At 37.0% G+C, this 13,191-nt stretch overlaps 1 protein-coding gene across 4 annotated transcripts in view; it reads left to right on the forward strand.

The window, feature by feature from the left end:
* ATP11C (ATPase phospholipid transporting 11C (ATP11C blood group)) overlaps window positions 1-13,191 on the forward strand; it is a 158,658-nt gene that overhangs the window by 31,210 nt on the left and 114,257 nt on the right. The window lies entirely within an intron of this gene.

Here is a 13,191-nt window from a genome sequence, read left to right on the forward strand (position 1 = left end):
ACCGGGATGCCATTTTCATTTTACATGGGCAACCAACCATTGATAGCTAGCTTTAGTCCCTTAGCTCATGCCTATCTAATCTGACAGTTTCTGAGTCATCATAATTCTCTTCTCTAACTGACACAAACCACTTCAGGCTATTTGGAGGTAATGATGGCCTTTTTCAGTAAGGTTATTTTGGTTATCATAAGTAGGGCCCCTAGAGCTTCTGCGTTTCATCAGTCAAGTTGGAAATAACAATGAGAAAAAAAGTTGAGTCTGAGAAAGGGCAGCAGGCCATCATTGAATGACCTTTCAGTGCCTAGGACCACAGGAGGGCTGTTGACTCCAGCTCCAGTAATGCATAGCCTTCTAGGAATTGATTCTCTTTACTATTTCATTCCATAGCAGTACCCTTTCAACTAAAAGTGCTATTTGACAGATGGAAGTAAAGGAAAATCAATTGTATTTTGAGAATTTTTGGACAGTATCACAACATCCCTTGATATTGTTGCAAGTCAGAATTAGCAGTCACTAGTCTTCTTTTTTTAAACAGCTTTATTGAGGTGTGAGTGTTTTTGCAAAATAATGCACATATTTAATGTATACAATTTGATGAGTTTGAACATATGCATGCCTTCTTGAAATCATCACCACCATCAGGGTAATATATATTTATATATCAATCACCTCCAAAAGTCTCCTCCTGCCCTTATGTTTTATTTTTGTGTATGTGGTAAGAGCTCTTAACTTGAGATCTACCCTCTTAACAGATTTTTAAGTGACAGTGCAATATTTTATATTTTACTGTTTTCAAAGTACATTGACATCATCTCATTTTATAAATTAGGGTAGGTATTATTTTTAAAGTATAAACTTTATGATGGAAAAAAAATAGACCTTAGAGATATGTTTTCCCAAAGATCACCATTGTATATTGTACCAAAATCCAAAACCCAATTCTGATTGTTGTCCAGTGCCGTGCATAAGACCTCTGGGCCTTGAGCCTGGTCTGGCTCTCTAAACTTCATTGATCTCATACACATTCAAAAACTGTCTAATGACTACCTTTGTCTCCACAGTTAGGATCAACAAATGTGAATAGATGCCCGGCTTCAACGAGAGTTCATGAAATAACTAGTTGGTGGAAGATAACATGTTGGGAATAACTTCTACCCTTCATGCCTATAACTTTCTCATTCTAGATTGGCTACACAGAGAGTTCAGTGTCCCAGCAGTAATGTTCAAAGGTTGGTTATTAAATTTTTGGGTGATTTTAATTAAAATGTTGGGCAGTGAGTTGAGGCCCAGCCTGATAGATATGGTGGGGCCTCTTGCGTAGCTACTTCGTGTTAAACATTATTATAAGCATTATAGGGGCATAGAGATTAAAGCAAAATAAATAAAAAATATGATTCTACTCTTTAGGAACTCACAAGCTAGCAGCCAAGATGGAAGGATACATACATTTACTTCCTCCATCCAGTCTATGTTCCATTCTGCAAGCAGAACAGTGTTTTGAAAACATTTGTCCTTTCCTTGCTTAAAAAATTCAGATGGTACTCTCTTTCTCAGAGGACCAAGTCCAAGTTTCTTCACCAGACATACAAGGCTTCTCTGATTTGGCTCAGCTCCTTCTCCCTCTATACCTATACCTCCACAGCAAACTCGAGGCACACACTACTCCTTAGGATGCTCAGAGGACCTCATGACTTTTTGTACCTCTGGGTGTTTACTCATGCTGGGCCCTCTGTCTAGACTGCTGTGTTAATCTGGGTTCCCTGAGAAACAAATTTAGGATTAAACTGGCACGGATTTCATCAAGGGAAACCACCTATGTAGGAGATAGTGGGGAGCGAGATCAAAATGTAGGTATACCATTAGTCCATGATGCAAGCCTGACCCCTAGTGAAGAGGAGAGAGAGTAGCTTAGGCAGAAGCTTTCTAGACTACTGTGCCGTTAAAGGAAGGTTCAGAAAAGCCTTGGGGGAGTCCAAAGTCAGCAGTCAGTGGAATCCTGTCCCTGCTATACTCAGGCATTGATCAGGTAGGTATAGCCCATTGGAGTCATGGCTTCAGCATAAACATTAGGATGAATTTCTGAGGCAGCAGCTCAATTGTGGTCCTTGTAGTTGGCTTTCCTCTTAGCCTCCATAAATGCCTTTCCTCTTCCATTTAATTCCTACTAGTTATCCTTATAAGGACCACTTTTAAATGTTTCCTCTTCTGGGAAGCTTTTTCTTGAAGGAAATTCTCAGCATGTCACATGATGGTCCCACTGCCTATAATGATCATCCCCTAATCTTTGCCTGATTAATTCCTTAATACACTTACTTGAACCCCTGCCACCTATTATAGGACCACAAACTAGTAGGTGCTCAGGAAATATTTATTGAATGAATGAGTTGGTAGGACTTGGACAAGCAGATAGAAGAGAGAATATAGTTGAAGCAGAATGAACTTCTTGAGCAAAGTCATAGAGGGGGAAAAATGAAGAATATACTGTGTTTTTTCTTTTTTTTTCAAGTATGTCATACCCCAAAACTGTCATTTTAGGGAATGTACTATGATGCAAAACAGTGAGAGAGGGAGTGTCTTCCTGGCACTTGAAAATGATTCATATTTGAGAACTTTGTTGAGAACAATGTTTTGAGTATTTCCTGAGAGACTTCTTTCCTGAGAGGAAACAGAGTTGATGGAAATGGAATTTTACTGTTGCCAGGAAAAGTGTGATAAAGATCAAATCTCATACAACTATTACCAGAATAGAAATTTCCATACAGCAAAGAGATTTCAAAGTCCTAGCTAATGGCTCATGTGTGTTCAGTGTTAAGTGCAGCTGAACTATAATGGAATTTGACCAATTTTGATAACACAATTTGTAACATATGAATTAGTGGAGATCCATTCATCTCAACGTTTGCTGACTCTGCCAGATGTCGATCATATTTTTGATAGAAAGAAACAGCTGGCCAGGATTCAAAGTCTCAGTATCACTGCCAACCACCTACCACTGCCACGTGTTGCCAGGTGAGAGAGACACATTGAGAATAAGGCCTGACAAAATCACTCCATCAGCAACTAGTGATTTCACCCCTGATCTCTATGTAATGTTATACCCTGGTGACCTGGGTTGGACCATATATGAGGCAGGCATTTCTTTTTACCCAGACCCGAGTCTGTCCTGTGCAGTCTTCTTCATGTCTCATTTCTCCAGAGTTGCCACTTGAAGAGATGCAAGTTTTCTTCATTGTAATGTGGAGATGAATAAAGTTACCTATATCGTGGACTTGCTATGAGGATTCAACCAGGTAATGCATGCTGAGGCTTAGACTTTGGGTCTGTGGGTTAAATCTTAATATTTCTAGTATTATCAAAGTTGGTTGTTCATGCATTTGGTGAGTTCCTGTTCTGTGTTAAAGCAGAAAGGGACTTACAGGGATTTAGGCTACTGTGGCCCATTCTGTAATTAACATACATAGTTGCTGATATCCATGTCTTTTCTCAAGTGAGGACAGTTGATTTTGCCTTATGCATAAACAAAATTACTTCCTCCTCCACTGTGCTCTGACCTGGTGTGGAATACCTTTTCTTTTCTTTCTCATTGATCTATATTTCTTACCTTCAAATTGCCATTAAAATTCTCCTTTAGGTTGTAATACCTAACTTAAGAAAGTCCCAGACATGTGAAAATAAGATAGGTGCACAATGCATTTCCCTCTTGATGTTTTTATCAGATTGGGAAGCTCTTTTACCCAATAGCTCTTGCCTTCCATATCCTTCCTTGCATTTTAATGGAATAGTTCATTTGGGATATTATCCATTTACTTCTGTTTTTCACTACTAACAGAGTCATTAATTTTGCCAGAGCTGCTCTTTCACATGTTTTTACACATATGTCTCTTAACCATTTTCCTCCTTTCTTTTCCAGGTCTCGCCATTAAATTAAGAACTACTCCCATCTCACTTCTCTATTTGAAAGCCAAAAACATGAATTGAATTATGACCAATAGGAAATAGATTACCTTTGATAGGTGTGTACCAAGGCAAAGGAAAGCCATAAATTAAAAAAAAGGAAACTACTATTTGAAGTCCCATAGGCATCTTTTATACTCAATATGTCCAAATCTGAACTCACTTCTCTGTGTCTTCTCTAAGCCTCTGGCAGTCAACTCTCAAGATATTTCTCAAGTGAGTTTATTTCTTCCTCATCCCCCCTGTCCTTGACCTGGGCCTGATCCTCATCATCTTGCATCTCGAGGCGATAACTTCTATCCTTATCTTCCTTCTAGTTCTGTCTCTTCCTCCACTCCCATCTGTGTACACAGCCTAACAAGAGGGTACTTTTTTCCTCTCTTTTTTGCTTTTTTATTTTTGTAAAATGACACGTGGATAAAAAAAAAAAATCACGTATAGTTTAATACAATATTACAAGGCACACATACCTAAAATCTCCATCCAGATCAAGAAATAGAACGTTGTCAACCACCCCAGAAGTCCCTTCCCGTGCTCTGTCCCAATCATAAACCCTTTCTTCTTCCAAAACAAATATTAAAGTAGTTATTTCCTCACATTTCTTTATCACAAGGGTACATTTTTAAAACATCAGTTTTGTCATATTCAGTTACCTCTATGCTAAAAGCCTAGGGATGCTGAAATTCACTCATAGGTTTTGTCAGGGCTACCTTTGCAGCTCCTTTCTGTGACTACTTCTCCCTCTAATTCCCCAGTCTCTGGCAATGCTGGATTATTCACAGGCTCCCAAATACCTCAGATGCCTCTTGGTGTTTGCCATGTACCTCTAGGCATTTACTCCTGCTTTTTGGAGTTCCCTCTCTTCCCAACTCATGTCATTTCTGCTATGAAGCTGTCCTGGATCTCTTCTCCCTGACATAACTGAGACAGAACGAATTCCTCCTATCTCTGTTCTGTGCCTATTATGACATTTTACACGTGCTTCTTTTATTAACATTTATCATTGTCTCTGGCACCTAACAGTTTGCATAATGTATAGTAGGTGCTTAGTAAATGTTTACTGAATGAATCTACGTAATCGATCTTTAAAGCTCTTTCAGGGTGTATCAGATTTTCTTCAGAATTGACTCAGAAATTATGTACTCAATCATATGATCAAGCTTGCATTTCCTTATGTATTCTTTCCAATTTCAGTTTTTTTTAAGTTAAATTTATTTTCTGTCAGTAACTAACATTTCCAGTATTTAGTTTTATTATTTTTTCTTTGTATATGTTGGATATTTTGACCACATTATTGGTGACATAGGCCTTTGTGAGCTTTTCTGGCTATCTATGCATCATTTTTATTGTTTCCATAGTAACAACTAATAATTATCAAGCACCAACTATGTGCTAGGCACTGTGCTCAGCCCTGTCTATGCATTATTTACTGACTCGTCATATTTTCATTTTACAGGTCAGGAAGCTGAAGCTTAGAGAAATTAAACAAGTTAAGGTCATAAAGTTTGAAAAGGGGTAGGGCAAGGGTTCAAACTCAAGCAGTCTGACTAGAACTGCTCTTTTTACCATTGTTATTGCTCATTAAGAAAGATAATACGTTCTCAATTGCAAACTGGGTTTTTGCAAGGCATCTATGGAGCATTGTTCATTTGTGGAAGTATGTTACCCATTGTCTCACTGGACTCTAATCAGTTAAGTTCTTCATTCCTCCTTCCCATAGCTGCTTTTATTCTGGGCTCTAACTCTGTTGACATTAGGTGTATATATCTTTTGGCTAATGGGTGGCAGCTTGGTTAATGGCTCTCAGCGAGCCACAAATAAGGAGATTGTTTTCGTATTGACATATCTCTTCTCAGCCACATGTATTATTTAGCTTATGGCTGCTGCCTTAAATATTTTTGCCTTGTGCCTGGCTCAGTGATAAGTTGTATCTTTTACAATAATATTGGTCATTAACGTTAATTGCTATTTCCTAACTTCCCTATGAGTTACTAAAAGAATCTCCAAGTATAAACAATTAAAGAAGCACTTACGTGGAAGAACACCAGTACAGGAATGTCCAATAGTTGGTAACACACCGGACCCATGGGGCTTACAGAGACCCAGGCCAGGGACTCTGGATGAATTGGGTCTGAGACAGCAGCAATGGAGCCTCAGCCATTTAGGGAATCATTGCTGGTCACTGGTAAGTGGGCAGAAAGGAACACAGATGCATGATGTCTGGTTTCACATGTGTAGGTATGACGGAGTCAGTGTTTGTCTTTTTTCCTTTATTAGTATGTCAGCTTCTCCAGGGGAGAAATAGTATTTTGTTCAAGCCTCATGCACTTTAGTACTGCCGAGTCTTGCATATGGCATATAGATAGGGCATAGCTCACCCGCTAGTGTTTCTTGTCTGCTTTAAAGAACTCTCTTACTACATTTTGGTTTTTAAAGTCAACTTTCCATTTCAGCAAATTACCAAGATTCATCTAGAATGTTTGGTTGTGTAAAACCTTATTGCATATAACTATTTCTTAAAACTAACAGCAGCAATAACAGCAGCTAACATTTTTAGTTTCCCTAGCAAATGCTAGGTGCTGTTTAAATTGCTTTATACAGTTATCCCTTAAGAGTACTCTCATAGATCCTTTGAGGTTGGTAATATTATTATCTCTGCTTTAAAGCTAAGGATGCAAATGGGTTATCACTTACAACTTAGAAGATTTTTTGTAAAATAGATCTGTTGTATTAGGAATTTGAACTGCACTTACTGCCTCAGGTACTGCTTTATTTGGAAAGAACACTTGAACATTAGTATCGCTGGGAGGGCGCTTCTGGAGATAATGGTTTTCACTTAGATCACTTATATGTAATCATTTGGAGGCAGGGGGGAACACCACTTCTGTTTCTGTTTACTTGTTAGAGAAGTGATTGTGGCATTTTCTTCCAATTGATAACTTTATCAATAACTTTTCTAGTAAGGTTTTTTTTTTTTTTTTGATGGGGAGTGTGGTTCAAGGCTATATTTTGTTGTTGTTTCTTTCTCCAGATTACCCTACTCTCTGTTATAGTGTAAACTATAGTCTCTGTTATAGTCAATACCCTACTCTCTGCTATAGAAGGATTTAGTGGCTGATGGTCAATAGTTTCACTCTTTTGCCAGTTCCTGATACTGCAGATGAAGTAATGCATTTTCTTGTCAGGTAAAATGTATAAGGCTGCTGTTCAACTTAGAAAAATCAGCTAGAAGTACTTCTCAAAAAAATTTCAGAAACAGTTTGACTTTTCCTTTTTTCATTTTCCAACCTTGTCTATCTGTCCCTTGAGAAAACTTCACACCTCCTAAAAGGCCAGGGTGCTCTCCACGTTAATAATGTTCCAGGATTATTGTTACTGTTCTCAAAAGAATGCCTGGTTGCTATCTTGCTTATCCTGAAGAAGGGTCTTCAAAGGCACTTTCTGTTTCTTGGCTAAAGAGCATGAGAAGAGCAATACCAAGATTTAAGTGGCCAGGTGAGAAACCAGGTAGATTCTAGAAATAGGTATTATAATACCTAAGTTCATGTAAGTTTATTCCGAGAACATGACATTTGTTTTATCTTTTCCCACAATGGAAATAAATGAATGGGTAATGAAAATGGTATGATGGCAAGAGGATTGATTTGTAAATTTGTCTGGTATGCTTTACCATCAAAGAATGAGATTGAGAGGAGAAGGGTGGTAGAAGAAGGAAAAAAAATAGACAAGGCATTTGGCTAGGCATGGAAATAGATGTCAAGATCCATGCACCATCTAATAAAGTTAAAGCAAGAGAAATCAGCAAGACTTACTGTAGAGCCAGATCCACTTCAATTTCCCTTTCCTCTCCTTTCTTACCCTCCAATTCCCCTCATGTTGTCTGCTTGCAGCCAGTGTGGATGTGACTTCCAAGTCTTACCCCCAGAGTTTGGGATTCACTAGGTTTGGCTTGGAGCAGAGCTCTGCATTTTGAACAATTAATTTCCTTGGGGATTTCTCTTGCAGACCTTCTCAGAAGCACTTTTTAAGAAAGCCTGGATTCAACCTAGGGGCCCAAATATCCCCTTAATTGTTCAGCCGTTGGGGAGAACACTTGGAATCAGCAGGAGCGTTGGCATACAGCCACACAATCCACTTGTCCTCTTACACCTTTGCCAAAATGGGAACAAATGTATCTCTCTTTATTTTGGAAAATCAACTTTGTATAGCCATGTGGTTGCTAGTAATAGCTAAGGATTATTGAGTTTAATGTGTACTCTAAAAGGTATTCTCTCAGTAAATCCTCAGGAAAAAAAAAACCTGGTGAAGATAGGTACTGTTAATTTCTGCATTTTACAGATAAGGAAACCTGAGGATCAGAGAGTTTAAATGATTTACTCAAATCATAAAGCTAGTTACAAGCAGAGGAGGAAGTTTATCCAGACAAGCTGCTCCTGTCTACACTCTGTTTCTGTTCTTAATGGACCTCAGATGCAGCAAATTGGAATCATGGTTATCCTTGGTTCAAGACTCGTTGCAGGGAGCCCATCAACTTTTAAAAAAATATTTTAGAAACAAGCCAATTTGGGGTTTTTGTTTTGTTTGTTGTTTTTTAGTTGTGGTAAAATACGCATAACAAAAATTTACCATCTTCACTACTTTTAAGGGCATGGTTCTGTGGCATTAAGTGCCTTCACTCTCTTGTAAACCATCACTACCATCCACTTCCAGAACTCTTTTCAACTTGCACAACTGAAACTCTGTACCAATTAAATAATGATTCTCCATTCTCCCTTCCCCTAATCCCTATCAACCACCACTCTACTTTCTATCTCCATGATGGAGTCGATTAACTCTTATGTTAAGAGTATACCATTAATCTCCACAGTCACCAACTTTGCTATTGATTTTTTTTTAGATAAAAATATTACAAATCAAACCAGTATATACAAGCATATATTCAGTGTTGAAACATAAAGTCAAAGACATTTTAAAATAAATTTAGCCTGCCTTAAAGATTGCAAGATCATATCTTTTAAAGCACTTGAGGTCCACCCAGCTATATAAAACAACTAGATTTATATTTGTCAACTTGTAGATAAGAAAGCTGCACTGAAAGGAAAAATAAGCCTTATAGTTGGGTAGTTCCATTACTCTAGGGAGGGCATTTTGTTTGGTAAATACATACATTTCCAGTCACATGAATTCATGCAAATTGCTGCATCAGACTAAAAATCCATTATGCTCAGTAACTTTAAATAATGAGATTGTATATTTTGGGATGCTTTAGACAAAGCAAAGCATAACATTATATGCTAAAAGTGCTGATTATGAAAGCTGAAGCTCTTCTTTTTCACTGAAGCCCCACTTTTTCCTCCCATCAAATTTTTTTTAAGTGAATTGTCTATGGGTTACTAATACTTAGAAAACTGAATTGTGTAGTTACACAAGTATATTACAATTACTGTTCTAGAGCCGATTAGATAACAGTGCAATAGAGCCATAGGAAACTCACAGGAAAACAAATGTATTTGGTAGATCATAGGAACTGTTATAAGGTTGGATTTTTACCTGGTATCTTGGTGAGTTTGGTCAAAGGTAAGCTTGATAAAAACTATTTTAGATGCTGCCATTGTTCTGGAAGTTATCGTGGTCAAAATCAGTTTTTAGCTATTTAAAGATAACCCTCCTGTGCTTTAATTCCTTGGGTGGTCTTGAAATACTCAAGTTATATCAGTCAAACAGGGACTGAAGTATACTTTATAATAACTTAAAATTTAGGTCATCAGTTTTTACCTAATTCTAAAATCAATAGGAATGATTTCTTTTACTTCAGAGTCTCTTTTATTGGCATTGTTATGTAACTAGGATACATGTGATTGAGAAAAATTTGATGGACAATCAGTAATCAGGATTTTTTTAATTGAAAAGTTTATATGTGGTTAAACCTTTTTTAAACTCCAGAAAATATAATAACAGTGACATTCTCACTTCATTCACAGCCCTATTCACCAGAGATAACCACAGTTAAATTTCTAAGTGTTCAGATTTTTTTAGTCTATGTGAGCAGATACACATAAGTGCACATATACCTTTTTTATATAAGTTGGAATCATAGAATGCATAATATTCTTCAGTTTGCTCTTTTACTTTATGTTAGAGATGATTTCACATTGGTACATTTTGAGCTACTCATTTTAACAGTTACACAGTAGTCCATTTTTAAGTTAAACAGTTTCTTCCTGATGGACATCTGGATTATTTAGTTAATTACTTTACTATTATAAACAATGATGTTAACAAATGTCCCTCTACATTTTATTGCTCTTGTTTGTAGAATTGCATAGCTGTTTTCTTTTAATTTATTTTTTATGGTAATATTGGTTAATTAAACCCAGTAAGTTTCAGCTGTACACTTTAACAATAAGACATATATATATTTATACTGTGTGTTCAGCGTAACTTTTTTAAAATTGGAGTAATATTATTGAAAGTTTTCCAATTTGATAATTCTGATAGTTCATAATTTTAAAATAAAGCCAATGTAAACAGAAGTTTTGGAACAATAAGAATGAAAACCATCATCACACACACTTGAACATATATGTCTAAAAATATGTATAAATATTAATTTGAACAATAATAGCTACCATTTAATGATCACCAACATTATCTCATGTAATCCTCACAATACTATAGGATAGGTACTGTTATCGTCCCCATTTATATATGAGGTACCTGATTAGAGAAAGATTAAATGACTTGTCTAAGGTCCCATGGGTAGCATCAAAGTGAAGACTCCAAATCAGTGTGTATTCAACAATAAAAAGGTAAATAACTCAATTGAAAAATGAGCAAAGGATTTTAATAGACATTTTCCCAAAGATGTACAACTGGCCAATTAAACATGAAAGGTTCTCAACACAATTAGTTGTTCGGGAAATGCCAATCGAAACTACGGTAAGATAACACTTCATGCCTATTCGAATGACTATTGAAAAAAAGAGCAGGGGGAATTAAGAGTATTGGTCAGGATGTAAAGAAAATGGAACCCTTATACTTTTTTAGTGGGAATTCAAAGTGATGCAGCCATTGTGGTAAACAGTTTCCTGGTTCCTCAAAAAGTTAATCATGGAATCACGATATGACCCAGCAGTTCCATTCCTAGGCTTATGCCCAAGAGAAATAAAAACATATCTTCACACAGAAACTTGTACACAAATGTTTATAGCAGCACTATTCATAATAGCCAAAAGATGAAAACAGCCCAGATGTCCATTAACTGATGAATGCATACATAAACAAAAGGTGGTATATCCATTCAATGGGATATTGTATGACCATAAAAAGGAATGAATTACTGATACATCCTACAATATGAATGAACCTTGAAAACATTATGCTAAGTGAAAGAAGTGAGACACAAAAGACCATATAGTATATTACTCCATTTATTAAAATGGCTCAGAATATGTAGAAGGTAAATTAGTGATTATCAGGGGCTGTGAGGAGGAGAGGAAAGGGGGAGATGATGAGTGACTGCTAACAGTTGCAGGGTTTCATTCAGAGGATGAAAATGTTCTAAAACTGAATCGTGGTGCCCAACTCTGAATATATTATAAACCATTGAATTATAACTTAAAAAATGTGGGTTGTATATATTATCCAGCATTATAATGATAGAGAGCCCTTTAAAAGCTCGACCATAGAAAGCCTTTCAAATATTGTTCCTTAAAAGTCTTTTTTTCATAGGATGATCTCAGTGTCATGCCCTCAACTGCTAAATTTATGTGGACGAAGAACAAATTTATCTCTTTAGTCAGTCCTCTCTCCTGAGTTACAGACCTATATTTGGGACCTCTGAAGTGAGAGGTCCACTGGCTTTCCTACAGACCCCTCAGAAGCAACACTGTGTCTAAAACAGCTCATAATTACCTCTTTTCACAAATCTAGTTCTTCTGTATTCTCTGAGTGGATGATGTCCCCATTTATCATCATCCAAGTGATAGACCTCCAGGTCATATCAGTTTTTTCTTCTGACAACTCCATCTACTCTTTATCATCCATATGGGAGCAGCTAGGTCCAAGCGAATAGTTTCTGCCAAGGTGAATGTGGTCATGTGCATTTGTGTACTTGGTCCCTGTCCTGCCTTGCCTCTTGACATCCTTACACATTTACCGTGAGCAATAGAACTTCTTGTAGATCACTTAATCACGCTACTGCCATCTTCTGCACTTAGGCCTTAGTACATGCTGGCTTCTCTGCTCCATCTTCCCTCTTACTTCTTAGTGTAGCTAACCCCTATTCATCTTTGTGAGACTAGATTCAGGCATCACATCCAGGAAGTCTTTACTAAACACTAGCTGGGATTGTTAGGCACCCTCCTTGCCCCCTCTTGCCTGTAGCTCTTCTGATGTTACATTCACCATATTACATTATCATATCTATTTGAGTGCCTGTCTCCTCTACTAGATTGTGAATTTTAGATACTACAGCCATGGGGGGAAATACTTATCTAGTTTCTCTGTGTGTGAGCAAAGCGGGGGGTCCTTCCTTTAGTCGGATGCCTCAGAGAGGCCTCCCTTTGCAATCCTATGTAAAATTGCAACCTCCCCCAATACTTCTTATCCTTCTTCCTTGATTTAATTATCTTCTTAGCACTTATTACTGTCTACTAAACTATATATTTTACTGGTTTATTGTCTTCTCCTGCTAGAATATAAGCTCCACGAGGAAAGAGATTTTTGTCTCTCTCTCTCTTTTTTTTTTTAACTGTCGTATTCTCATTGCTTAAGCCAGTACCAGGTACATGGTAGGCACTCAGGAAATATTGGCTTTATTTCTTTGTTTGTTTTAGTTTCTTTTTTCCCCCGGCTTTGTTGAAATATAATAGACAACTAGTTGCTCATATTTACATTGTACAATTCAGTGAGGTTTTTATTTCAATTATAATTGGTATACAATAATATTACTTTCAGTTGTACAGCATAGTGATTAGAGATCAGTATAACTCACAGTGATCACCCCACTAAATCTAGCACCCCTCTTCCCCCTTACATATTTATTACAACATTATTAACTATTTTCTTTATGCTACACTCTATATCTCCATGTCTATTTTATAACTATCCATTTGTACTTCTTAATCCCTTTGCCCTTTTTCACCGTCCCCCCAAACTCCCCTCCCATCTAGTAGCCCTCAAACTATTCTCTGTATCTGTGAGCTTATTTCTGTTTTTGTTGTTTATTTTCTTTAG

This window comes from Pteropus medius, unplaced genomic scaffold, assembly GCF_902729225.1.
Source record: "Pteropus medius unplaced genomic scaffold, Ma_sr-lr_union100, whole genome shotgun sequence".
Classification (NCBI taxonomy): Eukaryota; Metazoa; Chordata; class Mammalia; order Chiroptera; family Pteropodidae; genus Pteropus; species Pteropus medius.